Genomic DNA, 18,005 nt, shown 5'->3' with positions numbered 1-18,005 from the left:
GCCCAAGAGGCAGTGAGTTGATTCTGATTCATCACCCACTATCACACACGTGGGTCACAGACCTCTCCCACTCAAGTGTGAATTGGGTGTTTAAACCTTTTGTGATAAAGTATAAAAATGGGTAGATCTTCCTTCTCAACTTTTAAGTAGGGTGTTTATACTTTTGGTGATTAAAATATAAAAATAGGCAGGGGCTACAATTTAATCTTCACAATCAGGGGAGAGTTAATTCAATCTTCACAATTACTAGCCCAAGACTTTGGTCCTATGTATTTGTAATTTAATGAAGAAGAATTATGACAATAGTAGAAGACTCTTCTGTGTTGTTTATTCACTCGTGGATTGTGAAAGTGAGAATAGGCATGTCTGCCTTCTCAAACAAGTCACCTGTTTCATGTAAAGATCATTACTTCTCTCTACTTCCCTGTAATAAAACTTCTGTTTTCATGTTTCTGTTCTAGTAAATAGGTTTTCTACATAAGCAACTGTGGCTGATAGAGGGTAAGTGACTTACCCATTGCCTGAAGCAACATCTGAAATCATGCTTTTATTATCCCAAGTCTAATGCAATCTAATTCAACATCTATCAGATAAATGTGAACTCTTTGTTCCAATGATTTGAATCCTTTATCCCAATAATTTATAAGCTCCTTTATGACAAGGACTATTTAACTTTGTCTTTGTATGTGCCTAGCACAGTAACAGCTAGATGGCATATTAGATAGAGTTCTAGTCCAGTCCTGGAGTCAGTAAGGCCTGAGTTCAAATCCAGCCCCAGATACTTACTAGCAACGTGATTATAGACAAAACATTTAACACCATTTTCACCAGTATTCTGAGGAAGGGTCCATGGACTTCAAAAAAATGCCAAAAAACTTTATCACACACACACAATTTAAGAAGCTTTGCTGTATATTTAACAATTGAATAAGCATTCCAAAGACAAAAATCAATGTATTTTAAATGCCTTTAAACATAGTTTAGGATACTATAAAATATTTGACAAGATTGGCAGCAGGAGTGATTAATTGAGGAAAAAGACAGCATACTATAATTTTAACAGGTATATATTTTTTCCCTGAAACCTTTCTATAGTGAGTGTATGGGAAAAAAGCATTTAATTGTAGAATAAAAATTTGGGGAACTTGTTAATATGAAACCAAATTTTGTAAATCCAAAGAATGTGTGTAACATGTTTAAATAACCCAGAACCACTCTCAATGATAAAAAGTCATTCATATATAAGCACAAAAATTACTAACTCTTTTAATATTATTGCCATGTATTTTTGGCAGGAACAATGAAATATAAGAATGATAGAGGATATTCCTTTTAAATAACTAAACATTAAAACTATGTAACCCAACTCAACTCAAACAATTGGCTCTCCATTCCTAATACTATGACCCTTATATTAAGGCTATACTTTTCACTAATTGATACTTGAATGCTGACAACAGCCTCTGAGGAATGGGTGCCTTTTCCCAGATATATTGTTAAGTGAGGAACACAGAGCCAAGAAAAGCCTGAAAATCCTACCTGTATTCACAGAATTGCTGAGCAAAGGAATACACTTCATATCTCATTATTTTCCATATGAGAGAGCATTCTGAAAAACTATGAAATTTCCTTTTGTCTTTAAAAGGAATGCCCAAACTCATCTTTCTGAAATTCTCTAGTAGATACCAAGGAAATGGAAATCAACATATTCATTTGAGATCTGAACAATGAAAAATAATACTAATTATTTTCATAGTTCTCCCATAAATATTTTACTTCCTTTGGCTACTATATCTCATTTTAAGGAGTAAACATATATTTTTGGGGGCATGTTTTTCCTTCTGGCAGGGTGACAATATTAGCTGAACCTCTGAAGGCTTGATGAGAGTAGATAAAGAGTGTGAACTGTGTTTAATTAAGTCCTGTTTAAATGGAACACAATTAATTTAATTTTAATTAATTTTCACTCATTAAATTTTAATTTATTTTAATTAAATAAATCCTATGTAAATGGAAAAGAGATGAACTACTCTTCACTTGCCTTTGAACTACTTTTATCAAGAGACTATATTCTGAAGGGAAACATTGTTTTCTGAATAACCACCAGGGGGCAGTTCTGTTCATTAGTGCAAGCACATTATTCCCAATTGTTAAAGTAATATCACCTCTTTAGACTTAACTTTTATGTAGCCCACTGTTTCACAAGCATTTTTGATGGAAAATAAAAGTATTTGAAATCAAAATGTTTGACTAGAAATTAAATTGCTTGCAATGGTTATATTACTTTGTCTCTATGTACTATCAGTACTTTTTTGTTCATACAGTAAACACTATATTTTATCAATTGGAAATAGTGATTTTAAAAGAAATGTTTATTGTTGTAATTATATTATTATTAATTTGTTCTAAACCTTTAAAGCAATTAGAAATTTTTATAAGATTCTTAAGAATGTGGATTTTATTGATGTGATCAAATGATTTGACATTTATGAAACTTGTAGTGACTGTCACATAGTAGGTCCTTGATAAATGTTTATTGAAAGATACATTTGTGCTTCAATATTTAAAACATCTTTGATTTCTTCAAAGAGGTCATTCCCTTCATCAAAAATTTTCCAGTTAGTGATTAGTAAGACTTCATGCATTGTCATGCCCCAAAATAATTAACCAACTACTTTACTCTGGATGCAGCAAGGAATAATAGTAAGAGTACTGACTTTGTAAGGAGATGTCCAAGGTTAAGTTTTCAGATGTGTTCTTTATTACAAAAGGCAATTAATTCTAAGTCTCAGTTCTCATGTCTGTAAAATGAAGACATTGAATTACACAGTGTATGAGGTCCCATTCAACTCCAAACCAATGCTTTAATGACACTTCATGATGGACCTTGCACAAAAAGGTATCAACAAACTTAGCTGGGGTATTTCTTCTATAAATATTGTTCTTAGATCTTTACTTGAAGTCTTTTTAGTCAAGCAAAACCTGCAGAAGTTTGAGCATAGTTGATATAACAGATAAAAAGAATAAAATGCTTTGATACCATATTTTCACCTCTATATCACAATGAAGCACTTGATTAAGGCTTTATCAACAAGTACTTGAATATTAAATGGTAATCATTAAGTAACTTAATTTTTTTTCAAATAAGCAAATCTGGACTTCTGGGTAAACATGGCTACAGCTTAGATGGAGGAATCTACTTCTCCTCCAAGCCAACCAATATAGACTACCTCTAAAGGACAAAAGAACCAAATTCATATAAACAAAAGGACTCCACAGTAGGGCGCAGCATTGAAGGTACATGGGGTTTGGGCTTTTACACACTATAAGGGGGTAAAATAGCTACCTCCAAAATGCGAGCTGATCCACACTCCCCCACCCTACCCATGGAGCCTGTGCACTATATTCAGAGACAGAGAGTACTAGAATCAGTGAGCAAACTAGAGGCACCTCTAGGTCCTTGTGTAATGGTGGAAATTTAGGTCTCTGGGAGAGGTTATAATATTGTAATGGTTAAGAATGTGGCTACAGGATTTATGTAATATTAAACAATGGCCGCCAAGGAATTTACTTATGAAATTCCTAAAAATGAAACACTCAAGTCAGAATGAAGTTTATGGAGGTTTAATCACACTGGGAGTAGGGAAAAGGATAGGGAGAGAAGGAGAGAAGAGAAAAAGGGAAAGGGGCTACTCAACCTCTGACCAAGGCAGAGGGAGTTTTAGGCCCAAAGGCCCAGGTGGAAAGAGTCAGTCCTTAACTCACGTGACCAATCTGAAGGAAAGCTGTCTGCGGGCGTCCTCCCTCTCCAAGCTCCTAACACCAACTCTTCCTAACACCAACTCGCGTCTCCCTCTCCCCACAGGAAGTGAGCGAATTCCAGAGGCTGTTCCCTACCTCACTTCCTGTGTCTCACAAAATCCAATGGTTGGCTCTAGCTTGGCTTAGGACAGCCCAGGTGGGCAGTTAGTTATTTCTGATTTGTCATTGACTAGCGCATGCCCGTGTAGGTGGGTGTGCACAATTTTTGGGTGCTAGACCAAGATGGAGACTTTTAAAATTCACAATCCCCCCTGATGATGATTGGGAGACTAGTCTCCCCAATTGATCACTAAACATAAGCATACTGTACCCCAAAAATTTCTAACTGTAAGTGTATACAAAAAAATTTTCCACTAAGAGGAAAATTATAATAGCTGTAAATATGGGAAATGGACGAGAGAGAAAGACAGCAAACCAATGTTTTGCTGGGCGCATTGACAAAAGCCAATTAGGGGGCAGTCCCCTTTGGCATAAGAGTGTACATTCAAAAATGTTCAATCAACCACACCCCAAGGTTCATTCTGGATCTTCCTGTAGTGAAAAGGTTTAGATATCTTTCTGCAAAACAGTTCATTCTCTGGATTCAGTTAGTTAGCAAGCTTCTTCTCTGAAGATTTATCTCGAACAAAATTTAAATCTTGGATTTGATGAAATACAATCCCCCCTGAAGAAAGTGTTGAAAAAAACACTGAGTCCAGCTGAGGATTCAAGTTTTAGTTGTGGGGGTGTGTGAGTTAATTCAAAAGAAAAACAAAACAATATGAAAATAAAATCAAAAATCAAAATCAAAAGAAGAAAAAGGGAAAAAATTAAGGGAAAAAAATATAAACCCTTTATATATGCATATTTATATTAAAGAAGAATTCAAAATCAGTATCAAAATAAAAAAAAATCTATGTATACAAAATTTTAGAAAGCAAGAATAAAAAAATTTTTTTTTTCTCACAGGCCCCTTTATTAGGGTCCAGTTAAGTAATTTCTAATCCCACAAGTCTGTAGGACAGAATGTAGCATAATTTTACTTCCCCATTTGCAGCCAAGGCTACAGGAAGTTGCCATACTATAGGAGAGAAAAAAGAGGACCAGATTTCTATTTTATATCTAGGGAAGTGTTATTCCCTCGTCTGATTTTACCTTCGTTCTCAGGGATGGATGGAGCCAGGATGGTAGCCAACCTTAGGTACTTGTCTGTAGGTATTTTCACGAAGAGTGTGGATACAGGGAAGGCCTACATCTTAACGTCTGTCAAGTGTCGCAACCCCGAGTCTCACACTAGGTTCAAGTCCTTAGTATTGGCTTAGAAATGCATTAAGTCTTCCTGGATTGGTCTTTGATTTTTAGACCTGTGAGCTCTTTTGGCATTATCCAGGTTATCTCTGTGCTCCTTTTTTGATCTCGTTCCAAGAATCAGACACAAACACTAATCATAGTCCCACAACAATTATCAATAAATGGCAGGTTCCCATAGTCTAAAGCTGTTTGGGTGCGTATTAGTAATAACAGCAAGTATATATATTTAAACTAATATTGTAGAATAAAATTAATATTGATCATATGTACCTTAAGTACATAGAAATGAGAAAAAGGGAAAAAAATAAAATAATGTAAAAATAATAATAATAATAAAATAAGGAAAAGAGAAAAAAAGGAAAAAAGGGAAAAAAATTAAATTTAGAAATTCAATGTGTCAAAAGCAGAATAAAACAGTTCCACTTGTCAATGTATAGTTATCTCCAATGCATGTATAGGATACAGTCAATCAGTCTCAACAGAAGATGCTCTCTTTACATGAGAACAGTGAATCCAAGAGTCCTTTTCTCCAACCTTTATAGATGTTGGAGTAGTTAACAATATTTGGAATGGTCCTTCCCAGGAAGGCTGGGTTGCTCCTGTACGCTGGAAGTTCTTAATATAAACTTTGTCTCCTGGGTTCAGGTCGTGAAGTGAGAAGTCTAGTGGTCCAGCTTGTACTGCAGCTCCGGATTCATGTAGCTCACGCAGTTTGTGCTGTAATTCCTGTATATAGGAAGCAATAGTAGTATCTCCCCCTAATAGCGATGTATAAGCCGGGGAGAAAGGCTTAGCTGGTATAGGCGGATGTCCAAAAAGCATCTCAAATGGTGAGATATGTAAGTCTCCTCTAGGCCTGCTTCTAAGATAAAATAGGGCCAGAGGGAGAATTTCAGGCCATTTTAAATGGGTCTCAGTGCATAATTTTCCAATCATAGTTTTAAGTTCTTTGTTCATCCTCTCAACTTGGCCTGAACTCTGGGGATGATATGGAACATGGAATTTGGGAGTTATCCCCAAGCAAGAATATATCTGGTTTAGAACAGAATCAGTAAAATGACTCCCTCTATCGGAATCAATACGTGCTGGTAGGCCAAAGCGAGGAATAATTTCTTTTAAAAGCACCTTAGCAACAAAAGCTGCTGTGGCTCGGGCTGTAGGAAATGCTTCCGGCCATCTGGTCAGTTGGTCTACTATGACCAAACAAAATTTATATTGTCCAGCCTTTGGCATCGTTATAAAATCTATCTGCAGGTGCTCAAACGGTGTGTAAGCCAGAGGACGTCCACCAAAGGCTTTACCACGAAAGGCATGTTGGTTATATGCCTGGCAGGTAGAGCAGGATGAACACACTTTAGAGGCTATGGTAGTTATACCAGGGGCTATCCATACTCTCTTAACAGAGTCCACGATGCCCTGGGTACCAAAGTGGCCATTATTATGAACAGATTGGCAAATTTGGTGATAGAAACTTCTAGGGAGCAGGGGTTTTCCTTCAGATGACACCCAGACTCCATTGATCTGTTTTGCTTTGAATTTCTGTTTCCATTTTTCCACTTCCTTCTCATCATAGGAAAGTGATAAATTTGAGTCATCAGTAGTTGTTAATGTTAGAAGTAATTCAGGCCCTTCTATGGCTGCTAGCTTTGCAGCAGCATCTGCTCGGTCATTTCCCCTAGAGACAGGGTCGGTGCCACCTGTATGGGCTGAGCAATGAACTACAGCTAGGGCTTCAGGCAGCTGAAGAGCAGAAAGGACTTCATTAATAATTTCAGCATTAGCTATGGATTTTCCAGCTGAGGTTAAAAATCCTCTCTGGAGCCATAGCATCCCGACTGAGTGACAAATGCCAAAAGCATATCTAGAATCCGTATAAATTGTTGCCTTTTTATCCTTGGCAATTATACAGGCATGTTTCAGAGCTATGAGCTCAGCTCCTTGAGCGCTAATGTTAGAAGGTAATGAGGCTGACCACTCAGTGGCAAATTCTGAGACTACGGCAGCTCCACTATAGCGTATGCCATCCCTCATGAAAGAAGAACCATCAGTAAATAAGATCAGGTCTGAGTTCTTTAAGGGAGTGTCCAAGAGATCATCTCGAGGCTTTTCTGCCATGGACACTAGTGTTTCACAACTGTGTAATGGTTCTCCTGAAGTTGGTAAGTCTGGAAGCAAGGTGGCAGGATTAAGCGTTGAACAGCGTTTCAAAGTAATATTTTCATTATTTAGCAAGGTTATTTCATACCTTGTAATTCGCTGATCAGAAAATGCCTGTGTTCTCTGTCTTAGCAATAATGCTTCTACCTCATGTGGACACATAATTGTCAATGGGCATCCTAATACTAGATCAACGGTTTTTGTCACTAGTAAAGCAGTAGCAGCCACTCCTCTAAGGCATGGTGGTGCTCCTGAAGCTATTGGGTCCAACTGGGCTGAATAATAAGCAACTGGACGCTGAGAAGGCCCCAGAGTCTGAGTTAAAACGCCTGAGGCTACTCCTCTTCGCTCATGTACATACAAAGTAAATGGCTTGTTGTAATTTGGGATGCCTAGAGCAGGGGCAGATAAGATAGCCTTTTTTAGCTCTGATAGAGCTGACATGTGTTCAGGCTCTAATTTGAGGGGTTCAGGGACTGTATCCCTTGTTAGTGCTATAAGAGGTTTAGTAATTTCCCCATAGCAAGGAATCCATTGTCTGCAAAACCCTGTTGCTCCCAGAATTGCTCTTAACTGTTTTTTAGTGGTAGGAGCACTCAATTTTTGAATATTCTCAATTCGCTTGGGAGAAATAGAGCGTGCACCAGCTGTCAGAATGAACCCCAAATATTCTACTTTAGGGAGACACCACTGAACTTTTTCCTTTGAGATCTTATGACCTCTTTTGTGCAATTCCAAAAGAAGGTGTTTACTATCTTCCTGACATGTTTCTGCATCCACGGAAGTAAGAGTAGGTCATCTACATATTTTATTAATTTGCTGTTTTTAAATTTTATATTATCTGTATCTTGTCCCAAAATTTGTGCAAATAAGGTCGGACTTTCTACATAACCCTGGGGCAGCCGACTCCAGGAATATTGTATGCCATTCCAGGTGAAAGCAAAAATATGCCTCGAGTTCTCATGTATGGGTATAGAGAAGAAGGCTGAGCACAAGTCTACTACTGTAAAGTATGTAGCTGTGCTAGGAATAGAAGAAATAATAGTATTGATATTGGGAACTATGGAGTGTCTCTTTATAACGTGATTGTTCACAGCCCTCAAATCCTGTACGAATCTATAGAGGTGTTTTCCATCGGGTCCCCTTTTTGGTTTTTTAACGGGGAGGATGGGCGTGTTGTATTCAGATTTACAAGGGAAAATTATTCCTTGGTCAATTAAAGAATTTATTATTGGGGTAATGCCCTCCATTGCCTCCTTGGAAAGAGGATACTGAGGAATGCAAGGAGGTGGGCTGGATTTAGTTTTTATTTGCACGGGAGTAGCTGATTTAAGTAAGCCTACATCAGTAGAAGATGTGGCCCAAAGAGACTCTGGTATATCTGTAGGTATTTCAAAGGTGGGAGGCTCCTTTGCCTCCTGGCTCTCTGAGAGAAATACAGGGAGTAAATTTAAGGTTTCCTCGGGCACTTCTAAAGAAAGGGAGCCATCTGGGGCACACATTATTGTGGCTTGTAATTTGCATAGTAAATCTCTCCCCAGCAAATTTGTGGGAGATCCAGGCATTAAAAGAAAAGAGTGCTCAACAGTTAGGGGTCCCACGCGTACCATGCGAGGAGAAAGTTTTGGGACCTTTAACGGTTTTCCTGAAACACCTACTACATTTAAAGAGCCAATAGAATCACATTTCTCATCTGGTTTGCTTACTAGAACTGACCTAGATGCTCCAGTGTCTAAAAGACAGTCATAGTATGAATTTCCTACCCTTAAAGTGACATGAGGTTCCTTACTGTTCGGGGGGGAATATATAGGGATTACTGGCATTAAAATATCAGGGTCTGGAAAATCAAAGGTCTCATTCTTTGATTCCAGGGCCCTCACCCCCCCTTCACACCTTCATAAAGATGCTTGGGCAGTTTTTTGGGACCCTCCACGCTGTTGGGGTTGTTCACCCTGAGTGTAGCGTGGTCGAGCTCCATTTCTTATATATTGTTGTTGGGCATTTCTTTTGGTAGTATCATTTTCTGTATTTTGAGCATCGTCATTTTGATTGGCATTGTGGTTCCTATATTTATTATTCCTAAAGGTGTTATTATTTCTTGTTTCCCGTAGTCTGCTCCTACAGACTATCATTGCATGGCCTCTCTTCCCACAGAAGAGGCATATTAAGGGGTTTGTTAATGATCTATCTGTGGATTCCTGCAAAGGGGCCATGGTCTCTCCCTTACTTTTCAATTGTTCCTTTAAAATTTCAATTTCTTTTTCTAAGTCTGATACTAATTTATTGTGTGTCTCAGGTTTTTTTGTACGATTCTTATAGGCATATGTTGCTACTTTCCTCAGTTCTTCGAGGTCCATAGACTCCCAGTTGGGACAGTTGGTTTCAAAGTAGTCTTTTACTGCTGAACAACAATTCCTAACGAATTGTCTGCGTATATGTTTAATGTCTTTTTCTCTGGACAAATCAAGGTCCATATATGTACTTCCTACGTCAATAAGTCTGTCCATAAAGTGGGAGGGGGTCTCATTAATTTCCTGCCGGGATTGTTCAAATTTTTCCCATGCATCAGGGCTATCAGAGCAGTCTCTCATGGCTTTTAATAATGCTTCTCTGGCCAGGGCTAGTTTTGTGTGATCCTGTACAATATTAGGGTTCCAGTGTGGATCTACAGTTGGCCAGTGATGAGCTCCTCTACCACTTTTCTTATTAGCTAGAGAGATGACATTATTTTTCTCTCTCTTTGTCAGAAATGTATCTAACAAATTCTCCACATCCAACCAAGAAGGGTCAAAGTTTCTGAATATATTTTCTAATTTTTCTATAACCAACATTGGTTCTGCCTCAAATGATTGAACATTGTGCTTGAATTTTTCTAAATCATCAGGTTTAAAAGGTGTATAGTGTCTTACAGGCACCAAGTTCCCTTCTTTATTAAAGGTGGGTACTTCCCTCAATGGAAATAAACTTCTGTCTAAACTATCTGGTGTTACTGTTTCTAGGCTACTTGCTCCATTTTCAATGTTAGGATTATTAGCTGTTGGAGCATGGGGGTTGGAGATTAGAGCAAGAGTGGAGGGGAGGGGAGGGGGAAGGGCTGGGGCAGGAACAGGGGGTGGGGCTGGAGCATGAGCATGGGTGGGGGGAAGGGCAGGGGGAGGATCCGGGGCAGGAACAGGGGGTGGGGCTAGAGCATGAGCATGGGTGGGGGGAAGGGCAGGGAGAGGATCCGGGGCTGAGGAGGCAGGGTAAGAGGTATGAATGGAAGGAGGAACCAGGGTGTGAGGGGCAAGAATGGCAGGGGGAGGGGCTGGGTGGTCAGGATGGGGAGGAGCTGGTTGGTGTGAAGGGGCTTCTATTTGAGCCAAATCGTTTTGGGCAGGGTTGGTCAGGGAGTCTGATAATGATGGGGAATGGAGAGTTAAATCACTCCTATTGTGGGATGTTTTTAACTCCCTATCAATGTTTTGCAGGAAGGTTCTTATCTCTCCCCATTTGTCCTGTTTAATTTCATCCAGGGAAGTTTTTATCTCTCCCCATCGTCCCTGATTAAGTTCAGCCAGGGAAGTTTTTATCTCTCGCCATGTTTCCTCCCTAACTTCATCCCGTTCCATCAATTGTTGATAAATAAGAGTAATTTCTTTTTTAATTTGTTCAATACAAGCATTTTGGTTCCGAATTCTTTGATCAGTGATAGTAATCAATTCTTTATGTTGCTGATCAATAAATGTGTGCAATTCTGTAATTCTCTGATCAGTTATAATATTCTGTTCCCTAACTTTTTGAGTAAAAATATTATTCTGTTCCTGAAGTTGCTCCCCAATAAAAGTGTGGAGTTCCCTAATACGTTGATCAGTGATATTATATTGCTCCGTGATTTGGTTTTCCATAAAAGTGTGTAATTCCTTAATTTGCTTAGTAATAGAAGGAACAAGGGAGTGTTCTCTCTTAGAGGTTAGGTATATCATTGTAAGTACAACAATTACAATCCCAAGGAAGATGAATATAATGGTCACGACGAGGTTTATAGTTTCTGAAAAATACCATCCTAGAGGAACACCTACTAAAAATCCAATGCACTTGGTCATTGAACTTATAAGCCAATTTCGAAGTAAAGCAGACATTGGTTGTAGCCACATTTTTTTTTCTTTCTTTGAGTCAATTGCTAGGTTGCCTGTACCTTTTTTTCTTTACAGTAGGTGGCTCCCTAGTCTACAGGGCCTATTGTGTTGTAAATTCTCCTTATCAAGCTTCTGGGAGGGGTTACAAAAACCCTCATACAGGAAGGTAGAAGCTATGAAAGGGCTGATTAGGAGTGAATAGACCGTAAACAAAAGGCCAAACTAAACCTCCTTCTTTTACAAAGTGGGTATGGGTGGGTCCCAGCAATCTTCTTTAGTCCTCAGGCTAAAACCGCTAGGACCATGTGCTATCTTCCTTGAGCAAAGCCCACTTAAATTTTTAAGACTAGAAAGGCCAGGAAACAGAAAAAAAAATGGGTTTTAAATTAGCTCCCTAGCTGTATTCAGCTGGTTTTTTGTTTTTTTGCTTTTTTTTGGACTAGGAGCTCCTAAGAGCTCCTTCTGAGATTCCTTGTTGCTACCTGCCTCTCAATCTACTAAGCCACCTCCTTAAAGTAAAAGGAAGCGGAAATGAGAGACAAAAAAGGGAGAAGAAAAAAAAATCCTGTTGACCCCAATTTAACTTAAGGGGTAAAGGGAAAAGAGAAAAGGTGTTTTATACTCACCTGTTCTGGCAGCTGTGTCTTTAAGCTAAGGTATTTGGTAAAAGGACTGACGGAGCAATAAGTGGGTTGAAAAGGCAAGAAAATTCAGGAAATTTATTGAGGTTCTAGAAACCTTTGAAGCACTAAAGCAGGGCCAAGAGCCAGAGGGGGTAGCCGGGGTGGGATTTCTCCCAGGTGATAGTAAGGAGATCAGAAGACTGATAAGGTTCTTTGTCCCTTCGTGGTCGCCAATACTGTAATGGTGGAAATTTAGGTCTCTGGGAGAGGTTATAATATTGTAATGGTTAAGAATGTGGCTACAGGATTTATGTAATATTAAACAATGGCCGCCAAGGAATTTACTTATGAAATTCCTAAAAATGAAACACTCAAGTCAGAATGAAGTTTATGGAGGTTTAATCACACTGGGAGTAGGGAAAAGGATAGGGAGAGAAGGAGAGAAGAGAAAAAGGGAAAGGGGCTACTCAACCTCTGACCAAGGCAGAGGGAGTTTTAGGCCCAAAGGCCCAGGTGGAAAGAGTTAGTCCTTAACTCACGTGACCAATCTGAAGGAAAGCTGTCTGCGGGCGTCCTCCCTCTCCAAGCTCCTAACACCAACTCTTCCTAACACCAACTCGCGTCTCCCTCTCCCCACAGGAAGTGAGCGAATTCCAGAGGCTGTTCCCTACCTCACTTCCTGTGTCTCACAAAATCCAATGGTTGGCTCTAGCTTGGCTTAGGACAGCCCAGGTGGGCAGTTAGTTATTTCTGATTTGTCATTGACTAGCGCATGCCCGTGTAGGTGGGTGTGCACAATTTTTGGGTGCTAGACCAAGATGGAGACTTTTAAAATTCACACTTGGCACCTGTCTAAGACCACCAAGGGCCTACCCTAGAGAGCAGTTAGACTTGACACCCTACCAGGTGGAAGAACACAGACCACAGGTGGGCAGATACAACAGAGAAGGGAGGCAAATGGTAGAAACTACAGAGTCTATAAAGGAGGCCTCAGGCAAAAACAGCTCTCCTTAGCTCCAAACACACAGAGAGCCTATCCTCTTCATTCAGACATCTGACTGGAAAGGGAAGGAAATACCAGCATAGTGATAGCAAGAAATCAACTTCCCAACACCAAGAAAAACAAGAAGAAGGCTTTGAACCTGGATGATTTTTATGGAGGAAAAATTCAGACTACAGAGGAAATAGCAGGAGAAGACATTCAAATAAATGAATCCAAGCCTTTTAAAAACAATGGAAATTGACCATAAGCTCTTGAAGAATTTTAATTGGATGTTTAAAAAAATGGAAGAATATTGGCAAGAAAAGTGGGAAATAGTTCAAAAAAAGTTTAAAAGAGAGGAAATCCCAATTGGAGAATGTAGCCCAGAAATCACATGGAATGATGAATAAATTAGAGACCAAAATTAGACAACTGGAAGCCATGAAAAGCAGGGAGACCAAACCAAAAAGGAAATGGCAGAAAACCAGCTTTTAAAGTCAAGAATGGGCAATTAGAAGCCAATGATCTTGCAAAACAGGAAGAATTTATAAAGCAAAATCAAAAGATTGACAAATTAGAAGGGAAGATAAAATATCTCACTGAGAAGATGATTGACCAAGAAAACAGGTCACAAAGAGACAATATGAGAATCATTGCTCTACTGAAAACCCAGAAATAAACAGAAATCTTGACATCATACTACAAGAAATTATCCAAGAACACTGCCCTGTGTTCTTGAACAAGAGGGCAAAATGGACATTGAAAGAGTTCATAGAACACCGTCTATATTAAATCCTTAAAAGACAACCCCCAGGAATATAATTGGCAAATTTAAGAGCTTCCAAGCTAAGGAAAACATTTTACAAGAAGCCAAAAAGAGACAATTCAGATATCAAGGAGCACCAATCAGGATTACACAACATCTAGCAGCTTCCATGCTAAAGGACCACAAGACTTGGAATATGATATTCAGAAAGGAAAGAGAATTGGGTCTTCAACCAAGGATCACCTACCCATCAAAACTGACATTATACTTCCAGGGGAAACTTTGGGCATTCAACAAACAGCTGATTTACAAGTAGTTGCAAAGAAAAGACCAGAACTAAGTGGAAAGTTTGATATTCAAACACAAAGATCAAGAGAAACATGAAAAGGTAAATATGAAAGAGTGAGGAAAGGTGAAAATGTTTTTTTTAAACTTAAATTTTCTCTTTTAAGGGCTTCATTAATATCAAATTATTTATATTAGTATATGGGGAAAATGTTATTTGTAATTCTCAAAAATTATATTCATTATTATAGTAATTAGAAGAATCATTCATAGGTAAAGATTGGAGTAATAAATGTTATAATATGATATGCAAAAAATGAAAGAAAAAGGGAAGGGGTAATAGAAGATGGCAAAAAGAGAAACATGAAGGAATAAGATAAATAGGATAATTTATATCACACAAAGAGTAACATAATATTAATATTAATAATAATAATGAGAAATTGCTAATAAGGAATATTTAAACCTTACTTTCAGCGAAATCAGTTCTGAGATGGAAGAGCATCTAGAGCCATTTGGATAGAGAATTTTATCTTATCCTACAGGGAAACTGAGAAGGGAAAAACTAAGTGGGTGGTTGGGATGGGGAGTACAAAAAAGGAGGGAAAGAGAAAAGAGAGAGAACTTAATAGAAACTAAAAAAAATAAGAAGGAAACAAAAAGGGAGGGGGAAGAAAGAGAAGTATAATAAGGATGGAGATTAGGGGGATAGACTAAAAGGATATCACTGGTATAAAAAGATATAGTGAAAGAATAAAGGCAGAACTAGGAGAGGTTATCAAAATGTTGGGGAATAAAGAGATGGTTATCATAACTCAGAATGTGAATGAAATGAACTCATCCATAAAAAAAAAAGCAAATAGCAGAGTGGATTAGAAACCAAAATCCTACCATATGTTGTCTATAAGAAACACACATAAGGCAGGTAGAGACTCAGGGAATAAAGATCAAAGGCTGGAGCAAGATCTATTGGGCCTCAACTGAGAAAAAGAAGGCAGGAGTAACAATCCTGACATGTGACAAAGCCAAAGCAAAAAAAAAAATATGACCAAAAGACAGAGGGAAGGTAATTAAATACTGATAAAAGGCATTATAGACAATGAGGAATTGTCAGTACTCAACATGTGTGCACTAAATGGTATAGCACCAAGAATTCTAAAGGAGAAACTAGTGGATTTAAAGGAGGAATACATAGTAAAACTATAATACTGGGAGACCTGAACCTTCCTCTATCAGCTCTAGATGAATCAAACCAAAAAAATAAATAAAGAGGTAAGAGATGTGAATGAAATCTTTAAAAAATTAGTTACTCTATATATGGAGAAAAATAAATAGGGACAAAAAGTAATTCATCTTCTTTTCAGCAACACATGGTACATTCACAAAGATTAACCATGTAGTAGTTCATAAAAACATGTCAAACAAATGCAAAAGAGCAGAAATAATAAATTCAACCTCATCAGGTCAAATGCAATGAAAATAATAATTAATAAGGGTTCATGGAGAGGTAAACAAAAATGAATTGGAACCAAAATAGTATTCTTCTCCAAAATAAGTTAGTGAAAAAAACAAATCATAAAAACAATTAAAAATTTCATTGAAGAAAATGACAATGATGAGACATTCTTTCAAAAATCTGTGGGACACAGCGAAAGCAGTATTCAGGGAGAAATGTATGTTCTTGAGTTCATATATTGAAAAATTAGGGAGGGCAGAGGTCAAAGAATTGAGCATGCAAATCAAAAAACTTTGAAAAGAACAAATTTTAAAATATCCAGATGAAAATTAAATTAGAGATCCTAAAAATTAAAGGAGAAATTAATAAAATAAAAAATTAAAAGAACTATTGAATTAATAAATAAGACTAGAAGCTGGTACTTTGAAAAAATAAAATAGACAAAGTACTAGTCAATCTAATAAAAAAGGAAAGAAGAAAACCAAATTAGTAGTATCCAAAATTAAAAGGGAGACCTCACCAATAATGAAGAGGAAATTAAGTCAATCATTAAGAATTATTTTGGGGGACTTCCGGTTAAGATGGCGGCTTAGAGAAAGCTAAAGCTCAGATCTCCTGAAAACCCTTCCCGACCGATCTCAAACGATAAGCTCCTAAGGCGCCGAAATTCAAAACGATCAACAGCACAGACCCTGGGAACCCTCCTCCTGGACCTGGACCCGGATCAAAAGGTACGGCTCCCCTTAAAAGCCAGAACCCGAGATCCCTCGGACCTCAGGGGTAGGAGCGCAGAGTCCAAGGCTCCGGGAAGCCACAGCCCGGCCGGGCTCAGAGAGCAGAACCCTCAGGGCCTTCTACAGTCCCGGTGAAAGTTACTGCCTGGGGCTTCCACTGCAGAGAGCTGGTCGAAACAACAGCAACCCTCAGGGCGGGCAAGACAGCCTCACGGGCTGGATCCTGCTATCCAAGTCTCAGTGAAAGTCCTTGCCCTAGAGCTTGGGAAAGCTGCAGCCCATCCCCCCGCAGGCTGACGAAACAGCCTCACGGCCAGCGATTCTGAAGCCAACTTCCGGAAAGCGAGCCGGGGGGAGAGTGTGGCCTCGTGGTCCCACCCTTCCATTCCAGTTCCAGTGAGGCATATTCAGTTTAACCCAGGGAAAGCTCATAGAACCATCTGCCCAGGACTAAAGCCTCTGAACACCAGACAGAGACAAGAAAAACTAATCCTCCACATACAGAAATGGCAAACTCCACAGAACCACAGAAGCCCCAAAATACCAAGAAAGATAAGAAGAAAGGGGCGACTTTGGACACATTCTATGGAGCCAAAATACAAAATACAGAGCAGACAGAAGATAATATAAAAGAAAATGCTCCAAAACCTTCCAAAGGAAATGGAAACTCTCCACAAACCTATGAAGAATTTGAATCAGAAATGACCAAAAAGATGGAAGCCTTCTGGGAGGAAAAGTTGGAAATAATGCAAAAGAAATTCACGCATCTACAAAACCAGTTTGACCAAACTGTAAAAGAAAACCAGGCTTTAAAGGCCAGAATCAGGCAGCTGGAAGACAACGATCGTGTAAAAGAGCAAGAATTAATAAAGCAAAGCCAAAATACCAAGAAATTAGAAGAGAACATAAAATATCTCACCGACAAGGTGATAGATCTGGAAAATAGGGGGAGAAGGGATAATTTAAGAATAATTGGACTCCCAGAAAAGCCAGAAATAAACACCAAACTGGACATGGTGATACAAGATATAATCAAAGAAAATTGCCCAGAGATTCTAGAACAAGGGGGCAATACAGCCACTGACAGAGCTCACAGAACACCTTCTACACTAAACCCCCAAAAGACAACTCCCAGGAATGTAATTGCAAATTCCAAAGCTATCAAACAAAAGAAAAAATCCTACAGGAAGCCAGAAAAAGACAATTTAGATATAAAGGAATGCCAATCAGGGTCACCCAAGACCTTGCAAGTTCTACTCTGAATGATCGTAAGGCATGGAACATGATCTTCAGAAAGGCAAGAGAGCTGGGTCTCCAACCAAGAATCAGCTACCCAGCAAAACTGACTATATACTTCCAAGGGAAAGTATGGGCATTCAACAAAATAGAAGACTTCCAACTTTTTGCAAAGAAAAGACCAGAGCTCTGTGGAAAGTTTGATACCGAAAATCAAAGAGCAAGGAATACCTGAAAAGGTAAATATTAAGGAAAGGGGAAAAATGTTATCTTCTTCTTTTACTCAAACTCTCTTCTATAAGGACTACATTTATATCAACCTATGTATACTAATATGTGGGTAAAATGTAATTTATAAATAGGGGGTAAAGAAAGACCAAATAGAATAATCATTCTCACACAAAGATTCACATCGGAAGGGGAGGGGAAGAAAACTCCTATAAGAAGGAGAGGAAGAGAGGGGGGGGGGGTTACTTAAACCTCAATCTCAGGGAAATCAGCTCTGAGAGGGAAAAACATCCAGATCCATTGGGATC

This window comes from Monodelphis domestica, chromosome 4 (assembly GCF_027887165.1).
Source record: "Monodelphis domestica isolate mMonDom1 chromosome 4, mMonDom1.pri, whole genome shotgun sequence".
In the NCBI taxonomy this organism is placed as follows: Eukaryota; Metazoa; Chordata; class Mammalia; order Didelphimorphia; family Didelphidae; genus Monodelphis; species Monodelphis domestica.
This window is presented reverse-complemented; position numbering follows the sequence as displayed.